The sequence below is a fragment of the Ornithodoros turicata genome, chromosome 2 (genome assembly GCF_037126465.1).
Source record: "Ornithodoros turicata isolate Travis chromosome 2, ASM3712646v1, whole genome shotgun sequence".
NCBI classification, from domain to species: domain Eukaryota; kingdom Metazoa; phylum Arthropoda; class Arachnida; order Ixodida; family Argasidae; genus Ornithodoros; species Ornithodoros turicata.
The window spans coordinates 97,105,526-97,127,736 of NC_088202.1; the positions used below are offsets into that span (position 1 = coordinate 97,105,526).

At 44.7% G+C, this 22,211-nt stretch overlaps 2 long non-coding RNA genes across 2 annotated transcripts; one reads left to right on the forward strand and one right to left on the reverse strand.

Annotated features, from left to right (window-relative positions):
* Nucleotides 1-5,868: 5,868 nt before the first annotated feature.
* LOC135383866 (uncharacterized) lies at nt 5,869-18,002 on the reverse strand. Its single transcript, XR_010420111.1, has 3 exons — nt 17,954-18,002; nt 17,753-17,876; nt 5,869-6,200 (listed from the first exon to the last, which is right to left on the reverse strand). It is a non-coding gene; the product is annotated as an uncharacterized LOC135383866 (long non-coding RNA).
* Nucleotides 7,058-8,582, forward strand: LOC135383865 (uncharacterized). Its single transcript, XR_010420110.1, has 3 exons — nt 7,058-7,106; nt 7,276-7,414; nt 8,095-8,582. It is a non-coding gene; the product is annotated as an uncharacterized LOC135383865 (long non-coding RNA).
* Nucleotides 18,003-22,211: the final 4,209 nt, after the last annotated feature.

The window sequence follows — 22,211 nt, forward strand, 5'->3', positions numbered from 1 at the left end:
TCGATCAAACGGGGAATCACAGAAAACACAAACCCGTTCACAGGACCGCTGACCTACAGTGACCGTCCAGTTAACGATGTGTTGTTTTCTATAACTCTCTATAACTTTTCTATAACTCTTTAATATGTGTTCTCGCTAAGTACCGCATTTCCCAATGTGAGTGATCTTTCGTGGAAACATCGAGGGATCTGAAAGGAAACTTGCGGCCCTTTGCCTTTACGTAGACTACTTCGTGCGGCAGCGGCTTACCAACGTTCATCTCTGGAATTATTTTGCGGATGAGGACGATCTCCGCACAAACAATCACGCCGAAGGGTGGCATAATTCGCTGCGCATGAAATTCAAGAGCCAACCCCACATGACGTTTTCGAAGTTCCTCGTCGAATTTGAGTCAACCGTACACAATGTAAGCACAACCAGGTAAGCAACAAATTCGCATAATCAGGGAACACCATCATGATAATTAATAGAATATAGCATATATACTTTCTCGCTTGCTCTCTTTGTATTCATGCTTCTTACCGCCATTTGCAGGTACGCATTCGGCTGCTGTTGAACGTCGCCAAGCGGGAGACGACGCAATTTCGTGGTGAACAACGCGACGATACAAGAGGCTCGCTCTTCCTTCTCATGGGCGTACGGAAAATACAGCTCAGGGGAAATGATGCTGGGAGACGAAGCACCCTTCACAGACGTAACAGAGCAGTTTGCTCATGTCATCAAGTCATACCTGCAGCGCATGTCCCACTTGCTGGGCCAGGCTAATTAATACGTTAGATGATCAAATGAAAAATTAAAAAATATAAGAAAAATAAATAAACAGAGCAGGCTGAGCATTTGTTTTTCGTTTTACTTGGTGTATGGCATGGCATCTTTCGGTGTGAATGTTTAAATCCTACCTTCAATCGTAAACGAAGCAACTGTTCACTCGCATTCGGAGATCCCCCTCCCTTTTCGGACGAAACAAGCGTTTGGACGGTACGGTTATTTGAACGGGTTGGTCAAGTTTTGCCCCCTTTGGTTCAGTTCGTCCAATGCCCACTATGTCCAATTTTTTTCGGACGGGCTGAGTACTTGGACGTTGTGAATACTTGGACGAAATAAACATTTGGACGAATCGGGGTGCTACCCGGGATCAGACCGCCTGTCCATCCTAAGCCTGCTAAATAAAGCCTGACTAAAGGAAGCCTGCTCGATACCAGTCCATCATTCGCAAAGTGGACGCATTTCATCCGATCGCAGCAGGCGATTTCAAGTACAGCAAACTTCTGGCTACCTTTGCACTCTTAGAAATGAACTTCACCGCATAGCAAGCTCCTAGCCAACCATCATCTCGAATGATAACGTTATCTGCCCTGATTTGTTGAAAACGGGAGGCGTGCGCCGTTCTTGTGACAATTATGAACACCATAAATGCCACAAAAAAGGCGTACACCTCCCGTTCTCTACAAATCAGGGCAGATAACGATATCATTCGAGATTATAGTTGATTAGGAGCGTGCTATGTGGTGAAGTTCATTTTTAAGAGTGTGGATGCGGCTGATCACGGCTTACTCGCATGACTTCAAACGCGAAAGGAAAAGCTGCCAATTGTGATTGGCGGACTACTAAGTGACTACGTCGTCGTCACGTCGATTAGACTGCGCGTGCCTTGACAGTTGTGAGGCGGTAAATGACGCGCGTTTAGATCAGGGCCGCCCGGAACAACACGGCATTCTTATCCGTTTTATTTTCCCTCCTCATCCACTATTGTGAGAGTCGCATAACTTATCATAGCTGTACAATTAGTGAGGCATACACGCACACAAATGCACACATTGGCATGCAACAAGCATACAAATGCAGAGTTCGGAACCTCTATGTAGGGAACAACCCTGGAAATTATCATATGATAAACGTGTGTGCTTTGGTGTGGAACATTATTCAAAGGCTACTGATAAGACTGTGTAGGCTCAGGCAACCTGGTTAGTGAGCTCAGTGATGAAAAATACTGAGTGTGTGCTACGAAAAGAGGGACGGCACAGAAACAGCTCACCTACCTTACCTCACTTTATCTGACTTTGGGAATTAGCACGTTGTACATGTGCATAATTACGCAGTATGCACCCTTCGCGCACGATATACACACTGTGCAATATGCATATAGCACAGCGCGTCTTAAGTTATTTACAGCCCACGAGAAATCGTTTCTATAGCCGTCGCAATTATTCATCGAACGTTACCGGCTTACCACGCTGGACAAAAGCAACAGCAGACATATGATTACAGTATTCATGCGATCAATGACAGCGAAGACGTTCAAAGCCGCAAATGTACTTGGGGAAAGAAGTAACGGAGAAAAGAAGCAAAATATAATGTGCTTATTTTCATACTGATAGGCATAGAATTGAGTTTTACATCAGTTGTTTCAAACGCATTACAGAAACAAAACAATTAGTTGGAAAAGCTACCCGAAATTTGCTACAGGCTGTTATGACAGACACATTCACCGTAGGTTAGATTATTCATATTCTAGAACACTTGAGCACCTTGGTATTCCGACATTGCAACCTACAAAAATGGTCTGTGAACTTCTGTTGTTACACATAAACTGTTAAATGGTGTCATCAGTTGTTCTGATCTCTTAGTCAGAGCTACTGATCGTTCTCCCAATTATTGTAATCGTCAGTTGTCCCTAATTTGTCATTGTACTAAGTTTGTTGTCCTCCAGTATGCGGATTCTGTACAATTCTGTGCTTGCTCGTAACGCTTGTGTGATTCGCCGTCAACGAACCCCACGGGAGTGCCCAGTCCTACCTGAACCAGGCCCGAACCGCTGCCCAAGAAACACCGCAACAGAAGCCTACACAAAGCAACATTTATGACACACTCACTTCAGGAAAGCTCTTCGACCCTTCAGATGCTAGCTAGAAAGTTCCGCCTCCGACAGTACACTCTCACAAAGAAACCGGATAGTAAGGGTCAAAAATCGTCAAATTTTTGACCCATATTCTGCAGGTCAACACCTTACGCATAAAAGTATGACGGATAGTAAGCGTAAAAAAATCGTCAAATTTTTGACCCCTATTTTAAGCGGTGTTCGATGTCGGTTATTCTATGGGCTGTTTGGTTACCCTTGTGATACCGCTTACTGCACCTAAAAATACCACGTAGTATGCGTCAAACCTGAGCACCGTAGACGTCACGTGACCTCGCGGTCCTTGTACAGGCAACGGCTGCAATTCTGAAATGACCCGCAATGCGGTTTTCCGGCGGCTGTTATGAAAAAGGGCATGTGGTTCCCGATTGCCAAAAGCATCAGAAATAAGTTTCCAGAGCAGTAGACGGAAAATCGGATTGCCTGTCAATTTTCCATTGCAGCTATTGCCTGCCCAAGGGACGCTGACATCACGCGGCGCCTAAGATTCCCAGATATGATGCGTACTGCGCGGCATTCTTGCGGTGCAATTCTATGTGCAAAGACGGCATACCATGCGAAATTGTTTCATAGGAAAAAAAGAGCAGCTGCTACAACAGGATCTCGATGATACGAATCTCACAGGGCATGAAAAAAAAAAAACAGTTCGTATCATCCGAGACTCGTCAGCAGTACCACATAGGTGCACGAAGCATGTATACGGACGCAAGCCCGTTCACTTTTATACGCTATCGCTTAAAAGATATCCATGGTATAGGCATAGCTTGTTGCTCATCCAAAAGACTTGGCAATTGACAGTACACCACAATAGCTAGGCCCACTGCACTGCAAAATCGTAAGACACAGACAAACGCATCCATCACGTGAATAACAGATATAAAAGGCACGTTCTTGCGCAAGGCAATCAATATACAAGAGTTCTCGCGACAGTCAAAAGAAAAATAAGAAGCACGAGTGCATCACTTGAACCGGGTTCATCGTCTCACTATAGCCCGCGTACGCCGCTATCTCATTTAAATCAGAACATCTGAATACATGGAAGTATTTCCCACAGCGTTAGTAGCGCGCATCTAAACCGTAATGCAACTACCAAACAATTCCACTTTATTGCAGGAAAGAGCCCAGAATAATAGATACATGCATGTGTTTATAAAATATTGCACCTATGGCCTGAAAGTGATGTGACATAAGGCGCACGTGACCAGACATTAAAAAAATGGGAACAGCATAATAAACCAACAGATTACAACACCTGCAATATTTTAGAGAATTATGAAATGACATTTGTGCATCTTCACAACACTTCAACACAACAAAATATAAATAAATTGTAGACTAGCTATATCAGCTAGTAATTGGATTAAATTACGTTTATAATAGAAAAACATTTAATGAGCGTTATATCACAGGATGAGGCATCGAGGTACACAGAATATCAGATATACAAAAAGAAATCCATAGCAGACAGGTCATAAAGTAATTATATATAGGGCGATTCCACGCCGGATCAGGCAAGGTGGTCCGGTCGACCTCCTCAATTTTTTTTTCTTTCAAACATATGTTAAAGCCTTGTCCCTAGCAGGCATATGGCGCTGAAAGTAGTTGAAAATAATTGGTGGTTATTTTTTAATGAATTATCATTCAGATGTGAGCTTCCTACGCAGCTTGACACCACGCATCTTCATAACCATTTGATATATTCAGCTTACTACTTTTTCTTTTTTTCTTTATTTCTTTTTTTTTTTCACGTATTGTCTGGGGTGGGTAGCATTGCATCCTAATTTGTGGAGATCCTAAAATTTGCCTTCCAGGAGACGAAAAATCGCAAATTTGCCTCATTTGTAAAATATTGTACGTTTTGGGAACCTCATAACTCCTCCCCCAGTTGTGATACCCGAAAGTAAGTGTTCGCCTTTCTTCGCATAGCGAGTACTACATCGTATTGTGAATTGGAGCAACGCCCCCAATAGGCTTTTTGTGAGGGATATCTACGGAAAATGCGTAAATTCGACACCGCGCATCCCGTATAGTCCTACTCGTAACATCGTTCATTTTGCTCGCAAGCGTTCATCATGACTATTCTTAGTTGTCGTACCCCAGACTAAATGGCAATAGTTTAAGTGAGATATGAACAGTGAATGGTATAGTAGTAGCTTAATTCGAAAAGGAAACATGTGTCTATGCCTAGCGGTCATGCCTAATATTTTACGCAGTTTATTCTGAACCTATTCAATGTGAACGTAGCGTGTCTCTCGTGTTTGTCCTCGTTTCTGTTTCGATGCATCGAAGGATTATGTATCAACCTGCCCATCTAGTAAGGAACGTATTCAATGTGTTCATTTTGATGCATTTTACAATATCAACAGGACTATTAAGATATGCTATCTCTTTATTTAGACTAACACACCTGTTTTTGGTCGAAATATGATTGCTTCAGTTTTACTACTATTAATGCGTGAAGAGTTTAAATTAACCCATTTTCCAAGTTGCAAAGCATCTCGTTAGCAGTAGTAGTGGCTATTACATCAATATCAGAGTCACTGGAAAACACGCTTGCATCGTCCGCATACGAAATAAATTCACAATTGACATCAATGTTAATTATGCCATTTAGATATCGGGTATCACATTCGGGTATTTCAACTGGGAGCCGAGTTGTGAGGTTCCCGAAACGTACCATATTTTACAAATGAGGCAAATTTGCGATTTTTTATCTCCTCAAAGGCAAACCTTAGGATTTTCACAACTTACGATGCAATGCTACCCACCCCAGACAATATGTAAAAAAAAAATGTGTTAAATAGTTATGAAGATACGTGGCGTCAAGCTGCGTAGGAAACGCAATGGTCGAAATGTCCACATCAGAATGATAATTCATTAAAATAGAACCATCGATTATTTTCTGCCACTTTCAGCGCCAATATGCCTCCTAAGGACGAGGTTTTTATATACGTTTGAAAGAAAAAAATTCACCACCGTGCATGATCCGGCGTGAAATCACCGTATAATAACTGAAGTATATAGTTCAGTGTATTGCAGACGTTGCATTTATCGAGCAACGCATCAGTACTCATGAAGCAGTCCCAACTTACAAGTCATCTTTACAGGTGAGTTGTACTGGTAGTACATGCGTGAGGGAGTAGAGTCTTGTGCACTTCTTTCCAGAATGTGTCGCACAGTAGAAATTTTAGGAGCACCACCTAATGCAGCTGAGGCTGCATGCGTGGTATTATGCAGTCCAGCATGGCTACGAAGAACGTGTCGTGTCCTGTTCCTTGGGATGCTGGACATGGAAGTTTATTGTCATGAGCGCAAAATAATGTGCTTGCAGATATTGTCAAATGGCTACGCATGTCCGTTCAACAGTAGATTACATAGATATGGTATTGCATTTCAATGAGAAAGCTAATCTCGAAAATGTGCTAGCGCCATAATACAGTTAAAGCTCAGCTACGCCGATTTTCGAGTGTTACAGAATGGAATGGTACTCACACGATGTGTTCATAAGGGAACACTGATTATGTATGCAAAATAGTTATCCCAAACTCCTCGCGGTTTTCCGAAAAAGTGAATTTTTAGTTTCACTGACATCCCGTCTTGTGGCCCGCAAACCCTGTGTCGACGACACATTCGTGGTCTGCCCGCGCTCCGGCTTGGCATGACTTTTGGCTTGGTTTCTTCCGCCAAGCCGGCCAGTTTCTTCTGCCGAGCCGTCTGCTGCGCAGATTCACATTGGGGAAGTGATAAACAGTTCGCTATTAGGGAGCCAGTATATTTCTGGACTTCACTAAACCCACGAGGAACGTGAGTTTTACTTCCTTCGACTGCAAAGCATTTTCTAGGCCAGTACAGTCTTCCTGGTGTGATTCGTGTTCTGTGCTGCGTGTCGAGAATGCGTGAGCGTTTTGCTCCCGTCTGCAAGAACACTTCAGCATGCAGTTCCAATGTTTCAAACCACAATTTTCCGAAAGGCGAAGGAGAAATCTATTGACTGCAACAATCGGTTACAACTCCGACTGGGAGCCACCTTCAAAAGCAGCGATTTGATCTGTTCATCTGGCTCATACGAATGTTACGGAAGCAATGCGCAACTTGTTTCACAAGAAGCCGAAGATGTCTCGTCCGGGATGCTGGGCCAACCTTATCTGCAGCAGGAGATTGCAGGGGCAGGACTAGGCAGCAGATAAAGGTAAGACGCGTAATGTTAGACAAGTCAGTCATGCGGTGCAAATTGCATCACGTAGAAGAGAAAAATAGGCTATCTGTCAGTTATTGCTTCATCCTTTCGAGATTACGCCCCAGCGGGTGTATTCTCAGTACAGATTTGGAATTGCCTTATTTGTTAAATGATTTCGCAGGCATTCTGGCACCACCGAAAAGCTTGCACTCCACGTCTCAACTATCACCGTCTGGGTTTCAAGCTGAAGGCTGTCACCAGTGCCAACCAGACGCCCCTTCAAAGTTCATCTGTTTTTGTTGACGGAACAGTGACACCTGGTACTGAGACATTTCATTTTCGGATTAATCAAGTGCATTCCATCACTTGTGCTCGACTTCTTGTGTTCGTATACCATTGCTGTTGCTCGCTAGCTTAGAGCAACCATGCCTGAGGTGCCAGCGCTTTCAGAGTACATTTAAGCAGTATCATCGTATCATATGCACGGCAGCACATCTTGTGTATTTTGAGTAAGGTATGAATACAATGTTGGCTCAGCTGTTGTATTTTGGTCACAAATAAGGTGTTCTTCCAGAGCGCTCAAGGGCAGTTCAAGCAGTTTCATATGTGCAACAGCACATACTTTTTCTCAGTTTTGAGTAAGGTAAATCGAAATCTCCCAGTTGATGTCTTTCGGTCATAAATTATGTTTTTCAAGACATTCAAACAGCATCATGTGTGCAACAGTACATACTTTTTCTCAAGTGAAGTAAGGTAAATCTGTACGCCGTGGTGTTCTGGCAGTGCAGCAGAAGCTTTTGTTGCATTCAAGTGGTCTCATGTATACAAAAACCTGTTTTATGCCTTTCTGTAGCTGCTGTACTAATATTGTGAGTACAGAGACATTCCTGCAGAACATATCGGAGCATCTTGTGTGCTATTGTTTGTATCATCTGCAGCAGTATATTGATAATGTTAATTATTCAGTGACTTCAGCTAACATTTACATTCTTACTTCCAGGTAAACCTGTCACGCAGATGCCCTACCCCTTGGTATGCATAGTTCAAGATTGTACTGAAACAATCCACCTGGAGCATTATTCTTCAATTGGCAGTGGCATTACTATCACAACACACCACCTACTGCATGTCTATGGTGCGTGTACAATGCATCAAACCTATTCTCAGGTACAGGCCAGGTGGTACGCAATTACAACATGAAACAATTGACACAGAGACCGTAAAGTCATGCCTTTTCCTCCGCGCCTCGGGTTTCATGTTATTATCCTCACATGCAGCTCAATTCGCCTGTGCTGCGCAGCATGAGCAAAAGCATATATTGTTTGTGGTCACATGACACGGAACATAAATACAGTGAAACCTTCCTATGTTGGACACCCGCGGTGCAGCCGAAGCGTCTCCTACTTATAGAGGTGTCCGAGTTACAGACTATGATGGCAACAAAAAATGGAAGAGATCACAGCTGTGAGAAATGCCTCCCTTCTTCAATTTAAGGTCCTTAGTGGCACCTGGTGGTGGTGCCTGGTGCACGCCTGGTAGTGGTACCCCTACCCACTCTTCACTGATAATTATTACTGATTTTAGTATATTCAATTCTGTTCAGATTCTACTCAATGGCATTACCTCTGGAGCTTTTCGAGCAGCAAGGACTTATCTCTGAAGCGTCAGCCCACTTCTCATAGCTTTGGTGCAGTGCTCGTTCAAAGGCTCTAGACAAACTGAAGACAAGTGCTCACATAAAGAATTACAATGTAGACTGACAGCACTTGTTTTTGGGCTCTAAAAACTAAAGCAACAAAATGCTGAGACCAGTATAGGGGAAAAATGGGGCAAAAGTCAAGGCCACTGGCTCATTTTGGGTCTTTTTGGTGCAAAGATGGGCCGATATTGAGGTAATTTGGCCAGGGTTTTGTCCGACTTTGCCGGGAAAACCCTATCTTACTTCCAAGATAGGGAGGTGTCCGACAGAGAATTTCGTCCCCATGTAGTTTCAATGGGAGCCTGCCCGTGCAATGAAATCATGGGGAGTTGTCCGAGGTAGGGAGGTGTCCGACTTTGGAGGTTTTACTGTACTATACAGCATTCTACATCATGTAATCTAACAGTTGTTCATGTTTGGATATTTTAACCATGGAATTTACCTTGCATGCACCATACCATGTCCAAACACGAACAACTGCTAGAGAGCAGCATGTACTGTTTCCGTATAGCACTTATGGCTCGCGTCCTGTGATCGGAAACAGTGGTGTCTTTTTTCTGCTACAACCAGTAAACTACAGTAAAGATTTAGAAATGCCGTGTCATACCATAAAGCACTATGGGAAATGGCAGTTTGAAAAAATGGAGAAGACTGTCATTAGAATGGGGGATATGTTCTACGGTGAAATTTTTTACAGTGTGTGCTGTACCACGTAATGCACTGCAGGCCTACCACAGTATGGTAACGCTCTGAATACTGATTTGCTCAAAAAAGGAATGTGTGTGTTTCTTGTACTAACTTCCCCTTATGCAAGGTTTTAGAAAAATGTTTTCAGCTAATGGGGAGGGAGAGGACATCATTCTGGAGTCTCGTTGACCTACAATGTGTCGTGTGTGAAGGTCATTTTGAAGAGTGTAGGTGGTACAAGACTGTGTTCCCACATTCTTGGCAGTGTTGACTAATAACCATAATAAAGTAGAGGGTACATTTGTTGCTTCATATATTTGTGTCACGGCAAAGTATGTAGAGATACATCTGTCTCAACATGCAGGTGACAAAAATGCTTTTATGCCTAAAGTATGACAAATAGTTGTCTGTTCAGTACCACTAATCATGTGCCAGCCTCCATGACATGTCTGTGACATTCCAAAGTGATTAACATGTCCCATAGATGTGTGCAATGCTGAAGATGACTGTGTACCTTCTATGGATTCTTGACTCAAGAAAAGTACTGTGTGATTTGCTAACAGCGCCTGGCTGTACCTTCACAATTTTACATAAAAATATGTAAAGTTTGACGAAGGAAACATCATGAAGGTCCATGGTGAAAAACCCTGAGACGAGGGATAGGAAGGGACATACACAATGTCTCAACATAGCATGTTTATGTCCCTTCGTGTATCTCCTCTTCAGGTCTCGCCATCATGGACGCTATCACCAGCTCGCTTGCTGTTGAACCGTTCTTTCAACGATAAGGGTCACTTTCATGGACTGGATGGCAGCCAACATGCTGTCAATAAAAAGAATAATGGAAGGAGCTCAATATGATCCTTAGGCTGTGCGTGGTCATTGCTTTCTGGCAAATGGTGACTTAGAATTTCAGGACAATGCCTGCAGTGGTAGTATTCTTGTGTTCTCACCCTTGACGACCATTGTGTGTCATCAGTCACCTGTGATCTGCTAATATGCACATAGCTAAAACAAAGTATATTTGTATTTCTTTGAATACAGTTGGTACAGCACATTGTGTTTTACATGTTCTTTGGAAAATATAAATAAAAAATTATCTACTCTGCAAGTCTCCTGTCAGTTCTACAGAGCAGCTTCGAATTTCACTAGAAGCCACGTGTGAACCCTTGACCAAACTAGTGTTGAAGGTCCGTATAGGTCATAGATAGATACTATTATTATTATTAGATCATAGGTCAGGCTTAGGTCCTGGTTGGTAGCAACGCATCTGAATCTTATTAAAAATTGGTGCAGGAGGTGACCAACATAACTAAATACACCAACTGACTCTCACAAATTTTGTGGTGTTATACTTTTGAAACAACATTAATACGCTGCGGTGGTCTTTTCTCCTTTGTTCCTTTTAACCTAGAAATATTAGGTCTTCGGCATCACCAGCCTTAGTTGCTGAGCATGCAGTTATTTACGTTGAGCACTGCAGTTTCATATTTGTTTATCTGGACAAGCAAGCCTGCTTCCCCATTTTGATAAGAGTCTTTCAGCTTTGACAGGGCATTTGTGGACAAGGAAAACATTTGGACTATTGTGTATTTTGCTATGAAGTGCACCGTACAAGGCAGAGGACACCATCAACCATTTCCACCAAGGTTATTACATTTGTGATAAAGTACACATACCTTTTGTCACTGACTAATTTGGTGGCAAAGTTACTTGAGTGGCAGTTGTGCAATTTTAAGCACATGTTTAAAAAAATAGGAAATGGGAAGTGCTGACTGGTCGAACATGTGGAGTACCCAATATAATAATTGGGGGTTTACGTCGCGAGACAACTGAGTGTGGAATACACAGCACAGTGTAATGTTCCTTATGCTGGCAATGTTAGCATGGTTCAAGAAGTGGGAAATGTTGCACTACCCTTAATAACATCTGTTGGGCCCAGCAAACACGATACACATACCCTGATCTGAAGACACTATGCCTAACTCAAAAGCAATATGAGATCGACCCGTACGTGTTTATTTGCGAAACTATTATGAATGAAATATGGCCTGTGTGGTATAGAACAATGCGCACACTCAAGTAAACATGCAAAAAATACGTATAAGGGCTCTCGATCTACATGCCGCGATGCGCTCTACGAGATAAACAACACACTACAAAACTACATCCAACACTTTTTGTGCGGGGCAACTCTAATGAGCACTTTCATATAACCGAGGAATGGTTCAACGAATGCAGTTCGAGTGGTCACGATACATTCCTACGTCGTTCATTGCAGTCGCGCTATGATGCTGCACAGTATATGTATCCCGTGTAACAAGCCTGGCAATCGCACGATGTGCATGGGCAGAAATACGGCCTTCTTTCTTTGAAGACCAGTCCCCTGCAGGTATATGCTCAAACGATCACCAATTCTCACGTTGTTGCTCAATCGCTCCCATTCCTGCACTTGTAGTAAAAGCAGCAAACGGGTTGACGTGAATGGCAGCTGAACGGTTGAACTGCGAAGTTCTCGAGCACATAATCACAATTTCACGCCGAAAACGATGTTGAGGTGAGTTCGCGGTTGTTGTTTCCATCGTTCAATAGTTCTCGGGATTACCTCGGACGAAACGATCATCGTAGCCGGCGGCCATAACTGGATTTCCTCGCAAACGGGAGAAGACGCCAGGGAAGTCAGAGAAAGCCTCAGCTTTCATCCAATCAGACGCACGATTCTCTATCTACGTAGATGGAGCAGGTTTATCCCATCTACGTCACAAAAATGGCTGCGCCCATGGCTTGTTTTGGTTTCTTTGATGAATTAATTTTCGTAATAGGAAGACAAAATTGAGAAACGAAGGTGCGTTTCAGGGGCAGTTGGATGTGCTCGTTCTGAATATCACAACCGTTTCAACACATCCGGAAATCGGCGTAGCTGACCTTTAAAGGAGAAAAGAAAAGTTACAGAAAATGCAGTTAAAGGGATAGTCGCATCCGGAAGCGTGTTCCGGAACTATTATGGTCATGTTCCCTGTCGTTCATAATGTACGCCGGCAAATTTTCTCCGCACAAATCCACTTGGTTGACTCAGAAACGATTTTTAAATGTTCGCGCTTCTGGCGCGCACGGCAATCCCCGCAAGGCGCCGACACTGGATGACGTCACCCGGATAAACCAACCATCAGGAGGCGCTCCTTCCCGACGCAGATTCTGTGTGTCTGAGCGTGCGGCTGCCCCTTTTTCTTGTTGTCTTGTCGCGTTTGCTTTGAAGTACTTTGAACCACAGCGTGTGGCCTAGGATTTCACGCCGTTGACGTGCGATGTCACAGCCAGGAAACCGGTGCTACGTGCTCGAGTGCAGAAAGACTTATAACGCGAATCCCGAGCTTACGTTTCACCGACCTCGCAATGGCGAAACGAAACGAAAGTGGGAGGCAGCGATCGCCAGCCACTACTGTGGTGTGGCCCAAGGATTGAATGTTTCACGCGTCTGTTCCTGTCATTTCGCCGACGACGCCTATTTTGATGAAGATGTATTGCAAGTTCCGCTTGGGCTACTGCAGAAACAGAAGCGGCTGAAGATTGACGCCGTGCCTACCACCCCTACCACATTCGATCAGGAACAAGGGCAGGAACCAGTAACGGAGGTAAGTGACAATTTTGCGTGGTCACAGCTATACGCTGCGATGAAAAGTATCAGTTGTCACAATAAACATCATCGCGAACACCTGGCCTCGCCGCCGATTGTAACGTCACAGTCACACCGGCTACTAATGTACACAAATTATTACAATGATTGCAGCATCCTGACGCAATAGTACGCGTACTCTAGAGAAAAAAGATTGGTGTGTTGTTGCGGTGCTAATTGTCGCCAGTATTATGCAGGAGTAACGTAACACTCCCACATGACAGCATTATTTTAATCATATTGCAGCTAGTGGATGTTTCTACAGTTCATAGTGTAAGCCTGATGGCAGCATTCAGGGATGTGAAAGCATCGCAATCTGTGTTTGGCTACGTCCGAGACTGCATCAGTATTCTACTGCAGCCTTGTTGCTAATTTCTGGCTCTATTTCAGGCGGCAGCAAGCACGTCAACGGAATCAACTGGATTTGGTATGTTTTGTCAAGCCACGAAAATATTGCAATTCTTTTTGCACGTCCCACAAAATAATGGATATGTACGAGTCCTGAAAATTGTAGAGTTCTGTGAAAGGAATCTTGTGTGATGCGGCTGCCAGCGTTTATAACGTAATGTCGACAGGAAAGTAACTGTGCCAGTGAAATAGGGACCGCAAAGCGGAAGATTTATTTGCATAGTCATTTTTATATTTGTTATTGTACCTGCTAGGCCCTCAACATATTCTTTTGAGTGTTAACACTCAAGGCCATATTTCAGATGTGGAGGTCATGGCTGAAGCAAGTGCTGGGGACCCACTTCACGGCGCATCTCACAAGGGGGTTGTCATCCCCTGATTCCAGGAAGAGGAAAACAATGGACACCGACTTGCATAGCGTACTAGTACACAAGATATGGATCTGCCAACATGAACCCTCCTAACATCCCTGTGGCAGCGTAACCGCCCAGACTTCACACCACATTAATGTAGAACCACAGCACAACATAATAAAATAGCTTAGGTTTATTTGCCTCCCATACATAATGGGAGGCAAATAAACCTAAGCTATTTCGTTATTCCCACTCCGTCATACTCCACTGTAGAATAAATCAATACAATTATAGGGTCATTCTTTATTCCCGTCACTACACCGCATTGAAAATCTGCACAGAATTCAAAATATTCCCACCTCGGCACTAACTTAGTGCAGTACAGTCTGGATTTGATGCCAGAGCTAATACTGCCACGTGTAGTAGTTTTTGCTGTACAGATGGGTAGACAGTCTGTTGACTGCAACTGGAGTTACAGAGTGACAAGACAAAACATCCCCCACACTGCAATGACGAAAAGACGAAAATTGCAGCAAGACGAAAATTTTGCTGACATAGGCACACTTTGTGTAAATGAGCCCTTGGCCATCCCCCTTGCCTCCCATCAGAGGTTTTGGAGGATACTATAGGTGTGTGGTGTACGGATAGGTTTATCCGTACACCAGACCCCAATAGTATCCTCCTGCGTGTTCCACATTCAAAATGCGGGAGACCCCGGAACTAAGAAAGGAATGCACAGGCTTTGAACTCCAAGGTTGGGATAGTGTCTGTTCTTCTGTTCTGGCCATTGTCTTCCCAACACTGTGGGAGATTTGGCAGGTATGCAAATGCCCACAAGATATAATGCTAAACAAAAAGAAATGCCATGTGGATTTGTCTTTTCCAGCTGCCTGAGGTTCACGGCATACTCGTCATTCACGAGATGGGTCTGGGGATACCTTGGTCCAAGGAACAGACGACAGGTTCCTGGATGCGTTGTCCGAGCCATCAGGAGGGAGTTCCCATCTACGTCCTATCAAGGCTATCAGCGTTAGGACCATCGAAGCAAGGGTGTCTTGACAAGAGAGACAAGCTGGTGCATACTGATGGCTGGAACTGGAGACATGTAGTGGCAAGACAAAAATTTTGCTGACATAGGCACACTTTGTGTAAATGAGCCCTTGGTCATCCCCCTTGCCTCCCATCAGAGGTTTTGGAGGATACTATAGGTGTGTGGTGTACGGATAGGTTTATCCGTACACCAGACCCCAATAGTATCCTCCTAAACCTCTGATGGGAGGCAAGGGGGATGACCAAGGGCTCATTTACACAAAGTGTGCCTATGTCAGCAAAATTTTTGTCTTGCCACTACATGTCTCCAGTTCCAGCCATCAGTATGCACCAGCTTGTCTCTCTTGTCAAGACACCCTTGCTTCGATGGTCCTAACGCTGATAGCCTTGATAGGACGTAGATGGGAACTCCCTCCTGATGGCTCGGACAACGCATCCAGGAACCTGTCGTCTGTTCCTTGGACCAAGGTATCCCCAGACCCATCTCGTGAATGACGAGTATGCCGTGAACCTCAGGCAGCTGGAAAAGACAAATCCACATGACATTTCTTTTTGTTTAGCATTATATCTTGTGGGCATTTGCATACCTGCCAAATCTCCCACAGTGTTGGGAAGACAATGGCCAGAACAGAAGAACAGACACTATCCCAACCTTGGAGTTCAAAGCCTGTGCATTCCTTTCTTAGTTCCGGGGTCTCCCGCATTTTGAATGTGGAAGGTTGGCAGTTGTGCAACATAGTACAACAGAAAAATGGTCCGCCTATTTCAGGATGAACCCGATTCCAACAGCTAACTCCCTCCCGAACCAGCTTCCCTCCAATTCCGGCAAAATCCAATTTCTCCCAAAATATATTACTCTTACATTCTTCAGTAACATGCTCCCCCCCCCTTTTATTGGCACCTCAAATGCTTCTGTTTTCAGACTTGTAAGACTATCCTTCAGAATTCCCACTGGATATCTGTCAATCAGGGTTTTGTGTTGCCAATCAGGCCATGGCTAACTGGCATTTTGAGAGCATGTCGAGACTAGCTGAGGCGACTGTGTTGCTTCACCTTTCCTAATGGAATTGTTGGACCAGGATTCTGGGTTGTTCCACGGCTGTCGGCCACGCGTATGATTTATGGGGGACAAACTTGTGTAGGCCAAAAAGCTGCTGAGAATAGCCGCCCTTTTGTATACAACCCCTGTCCAATTTAGGTTCGACAATTTGCGTAACCAACAACACCCGACCAGCACCCGAGTTTACCCTTCCGAATCTTGATGGGAGGTCATTTAAACAAAAAAAATCATTACGGTCGTAATAATAGCAAACGGAAGAGCACTGCAGCAGGCTTACCTGTGGTCCTGGGGATTGAGTCGCCTAAAATGTTGATCATAGCGGCAGAATTGAGGCGCGTACACCACTAGAAGCTCCCTACGGAGGCAGATGTCCCTGAGTAATGGGTGTTGTGTTATGCACTGCACGGCGGCAGTTGCACATTTCTACCACCCTGGCAACAGAATGGCAACACAGGCGCTCGTCGGGCTCCTGTGGGTCGCAGACTCCACACAGACACCTGCCGACAACAATTTCAACATTCTAAACTGTTTCGCACATCCGACGGCAACCATGCAAAGAGATACGTCACCTGAAAATGTCATCCCGCGGGTTAGCGGCAGCCACATCTCGTGCATGGTCGGCGGGTTCCAGAGGCATTGGGTCCGTAGAGTATGGGTCATCATCCAGCATTAACTCGTCGCCGCTACCGCTTACATGTTCGTCAGAATCTCCCCCAGACAGAGAAACATCACTCTCGTTTTCAGACTCCATGTTGGCTACCTTCGCCTTCGCTTCGCGATCGCCAAACAGGCGCGCGGCTCGCATTTACCCAGGGCGCGCGCTGATTGGCCTTATCCGGGTGACGTTTGCTCCCACTTTTAGAGAGCGAGGGCCCAAGGATTCCGGTTTCCTTTTCATCGGATTGCGCGGAAAGTACGCCGCGGATCGAAATGGTATTTTCGGGCCCATTTCAGTGGTCGGCAAGGAATTAGAATTCGCATTAGTTTCGAAATTGACCTCGCAGAATGCGACTGTCCCTTTAAGGTCTTCTTCGCCAGACCTGGGTCATCCCCAGAGACCTCCCACATGAAATGGGCACAGGCTGCCAAACATAGCATTCTGAAATCTTACTCGTCCTTTAAGTAGCATTCAAGTGAATTTTGTTAGACCCGTAAATCATTTTATCATGTCATTGATGTGATCTGTGGTACTGTCAAATGGGTGCACGTGTCTGTGCAGGAGCAATATATCGCGGAACTGATACTGTATCTAGCGTTTAAATGGGAAAGCTAACGTTGTAAATATGGTAACGCCGAAATAAATCATGCCGATAAGGTGCTCTTTGCCAGATCTGAGCCCATCCCCGCAAAGGCCGCTTACATGAAATAGTCACAAACGTAACATGGACTTCAAAAACCACTTACTATAACTGGAAACACTCTAGTCCTTTAAGATAACTGTAACTGAATGATGTTAGACGCGTAACTCATTTCAGCTGTCTAAGAAGTGGCGTTCCACACGTGTTTTGCAGCACCACCACAACCACCATCTGCACCACGTTATCGAAAATCGTGACTGTCAGAAAATCGATTTGCTTCATGTCAACACATCATGCTGCGGTATAATCAGCAATAATCATCCGAACTCCTATTACAACAACGGATTGAGGAATCATTAACACAGATGCTTCGACGGGGAGAAACGCACCGAAACGCTTCCGAGAAAAACGAAAACAAAAAGAGTCTCACCTGGTGGAGAATGGGAGTACGCATACGAATTTGTAGCGCGGACAGCGCTTGCTGTTGAAGCAGCGTCGTCCGCGTGCCTTGCCCACATATCGTGCGACGTTGTCTCGTTCGATGCCATCTCTTGCTGTGATAAGTTTGACACAAATGAAATATGAAACTGAAAAAAACTACAGACACCCAGCGCAAACTGTGACAACTTACATTTCCTAGACCGTGTATGATGTGAGACCGTGAGACGCCAGAAGCCAGAGTGACCGTTAACGAATCGAAAGAAAAGACGCTTTGCACACGGAACCATGTACGTGTTCTCAGAAGGCGGGGGCCGTATAACAATTGAAAAACAATAAGCGTCAATATAGGCGTAAAGAGCTAATACTCCGACGCAGATCCTCAGTTTATCCGTCAAGACGAAATCGTATGCGTCAGGATATACGAGTAAATCATGTCCTCCGTCCCATTTACGCATAGAACTCCGCCCTTTACGCTTACAGCGAGCGCGTTTACGGGTAAAACAGAGCTTGACGGGTACGGCGTCTGCGATTTTGTCGAACTTTACGCTTAGTAAGGGTAAGATTGGACGTAGGCGTAAATTTATCCGTTTCGTTTCTGAGAGTGTACGTGTCGTTTTTGTTCAAAGTCCAGCTCGAGCCTCCCGGCTAGTGCCTGCATGCAAACTCCAAAAAAATGGAGCAACTTGCTCCCGGCTAGTGCCGAAGCCCTGTATAAAAAAGGAGTCTGGCCATGAATACCTGAAGTTCCACCCAGTCTTTGAGCTATCTGGCTATGAGGCTATCCAAAGCTATATTTCACCCGTATTTATTGGTGCTACCATTTTCTGAAGCCTGGAGTCGATAGGATTGGAACGGATGTCCTCTAGCCACCTACCAACGATTTTGCGGCCACTTTTATCCATGCCATTTGGATGGAGAAGGGCATGTCGGGAAGACTCAGAACGGCAGAACCGCGTGCTAGCAAAACCTATTGGCCGGCGGAACCCCTTGTTGGAACAGACTGCCGGTATTTTCTTTAATTATGAAACACAAGAACATGGTGTCAAGAACGGGAAAAGGTGCGTATATGAATAAAAGTATATCATGCAATACAAATATGTTTAGGCGTCCGTAGCGTTTTTCGTGCTACTTTCTTGCGATCCCTGTCTTTACTAGGCCTAACAAGGACGACGAAACATATCCTTTTCGCGTACACATCGACACTGGAGCGTAATTTAAACGCTATTTCCAAGATAATTAAAAGAAGGTGGTTACGCAACAAAATTAAAGTAATTATGAAAGTTTCTTGTAATGAAATTTTCGCTTCGCTGTTCTAAGCTACGCCGCATTTTCGAAAAAAAAATAGGGGTCATGGCAGTCCCCATAGAAAGAGTCCCTTTCAAATACGCGATAGAGCACGCGTCGCGTCGATGTCGCTACAAATGGAAGTTTCTAAAAGCTTTAAAGCTTCTCTACGGTTTTAGAGATAAAAAAGCTCGACAGTTCTACAGGCTCGCTTGTGGCATTTCTGTTAATATTTTACAGAACAAAATCTATTAACTGCGATTGCATCTCTTTAAAGGGACTAATGCATCGGGAACGTATGTTTGAGACCGATACGCTAATGTTCGTCACCGGTTCACAGTCGACTTGACCGAGTTTCTCCTTCGAAAACAACTTACATATTAAATAAACGAGTTTTAAAGATTCGCACTCCCACTATATTTGCGAAAGAAAAGTGCGTACTTTTTAAATGATTATTCGGCGAACCAGACCCACATACCGTACAATTTTTTCGTGGACCGCCGCAGGGAAATAAACACCGAGAGAAATTTACACTACTGTAATTTTATTATGACAGCGTGTGTCTGTTGTGGTGCTGTACTTCTATCCGTTACCACACAACGTGTAAGAGAACTTGATCACATGGGTCAACAATAGATTCAAGTGGCTGCCTCCCACTTGCAAGGTCGACATTTGTACGCACACAGATCATGTACGGTCACACAGCGCAGGCACCGTCTCAATGCTGTTGCATTTTGTACGCGTTTGACAAGCGCCAAAGAGAACAGTAAATTCTTTATTTAGTGTTTGCAGACGACAATTCTGCAATTTGCTTCATGAGCGGAGTGTCATGCGATGATGTTTCGCTTAACAAGCTTAACAAAACACAATTAAAAATATACGTGTCTGAAGAGTTTGGGGTTCAAGGGTATTTATCTTCGGCGACCTTCTGCCGCGTAGCCTACAACGGGTGATTCTATTTGACTTTAATTGAAAGAAATTGAACTTGAATTTTCTTGAATTTCTTCAATTGAACTTTCAAGTGTTCCGACCTAAGTTGACGTTTTATTAGCAGAATCAGGAAGTACATTGTGGATCTTCCGAAATCCACCACGACATACGCTACCCATATCAGCTGGAAAACATGTCCGGAGACGGATGCTTCGAGAAGCGCAATTGCTTTGCCTCGTTCAGTGCTCCGTCAAGAAGGAATGCGAGAAGGACATGGACATGCCCCTTCCAGTTTGTCGTTCGGTGCTTCTGCTGATAGCGTCAGCAGGGTTACAACGCCACAGTGAGAAGGAAGCAGGAAGACGACACGAACGGTCCGTCTTCTTCTGTTTCGCGCTCCTTCGACATGTTCCATATCAACCAACACGCTTTACGTCTTGTTGCAGGATCACAAAAAACCGATGAGCTTTAAGAAGAAAAGAAAAACATGAACTGCAGTTCATGTTTTTTTTTTTCTTCTTTTCTGGTGTGTACTTGATGTTCTCACTCTCGCTCTCTCGCTTTTTCTTCTTTGCACAAGATAAAGTTCGGTGTTTGTGCACACGATAAAACAGAGAATACGACCTTAAGGGCCTCGCACTGCTTGTTCTTTTATTATATTTTTTTGTAAATTCGATTGCATAGCTATGGTGCATCGCAGAGCGAAAATATCTTGCATGCTGACTCCTGGTGGACAGCTTGACAGATAAGGCAGGACTTCGAGTGACGTTAAATGTCACCTCATTGCTCCTTTAAATTAACGATGCATCGGACGTTATATCCTGCACTAAAATTTATGTCAGTACACTCACTCCGTTGATCTTATTGCGAACTTAATGGGAGTTTCATCGCTTCTGCCGATGAAACTCCTCATTCATCTTAAAATATAGTTGTTCCGTTGCTTCGGCTTTATGGCGCCAGAGCTAGAAACGGCGTTGCGGACAGCATTAAACAACAACAACAACAATGAATGAAGGTGAAGTGATGTTAACATTCTATGTTTCCCTGTGGTAGCCACAGGACCCTACCCCACTTCACAGAGGTTAATATGAGAGGATGAATTATGGTGAACGCGAAGGCGACGACAGGTCGGATTTATGTTTAGAGCTCTTCGAGGAGTCCAGGACAGCATTCAAACTGCGTAGAACACAAAGAAAAAACGTGATGTCGTGTTTTTTTTACGCACGCTTTGTCTCCGTGCATCAAATGATTGGCCCTGAAAAGGGACTTTTGCAATGGAAACCATTCCAGTTGTCCTGGAAGGTCGGTATGCCTCAACATGCGCGCCGCGAACACCGATGCAACGACAGAGTCTTCTTTCAACATGCGCTCAGCTTTATGCTATTCTTTTCGCCCAGCGGAAAATTACTGACAGCCCCGTTCGCTCCTGGGTCGTTCTTATGGATTCCAGATCTGCGCTGCAGTTTGTGGCAACTATGGGACTTCGCGGCTTCCTCAGTCCTGTGGTAATAGAAATTCTGCAAGTATGTAAGAAAGCAAGCGCACCCACTCTATCGTCTTCCAGTGGATCTCGGGTCATGTGGGCATCAGCGGAAACGAGGACGCAGATTAAACAGCCGCAGGTGCCCATCAGTACACCCGGCGTGTCCCCGTCATTTTGTCTCGGGGGGATCGCCGTTACCTTGTCTCAAGCCTCACTGGTCCTAAGATGCACTCTCAATGGCAACGTGACATCACCACCCACTCTCTGCTTTACTCCGTTGACCCCAGATTGTCCCTTACTCTCCCCCGCCGAATGCCTCGTTCTTTACCAGTCTTCCACCTCATGAGACTTAATGTGGCTTTTACACCGTCTTTGAAACACCTCCTTGGTGTCGGCGCGTCCAGCCTCCGTTCCACGTGTGGTGTGCGCGGTGACCTCCATCACGTCCTCCTGGTCTGCGGACAGTACGATCGCGAGCGCGCCCTCATGGAAAGTGCTCAACGACAGTTCGACTTAGCCAAAATTCTCGGGCCATGGCCGGACCCCTCACATCTGCTGCAAGGCCTACGAGTTGTTGCTCAGTTCCTCTCCAGCACTGGACTAATGAACGAACTCTAATAGGACACCTTTCTATCGTCATCACTTTCTCATCCCTTCCACAAGCGCAATGGGGCAGTGTACCGCCATAACGGCGGGGAATGACCCACCACATCATCATCCCATTTATGTGTGTGTGTGTGTGTGTGTGTGT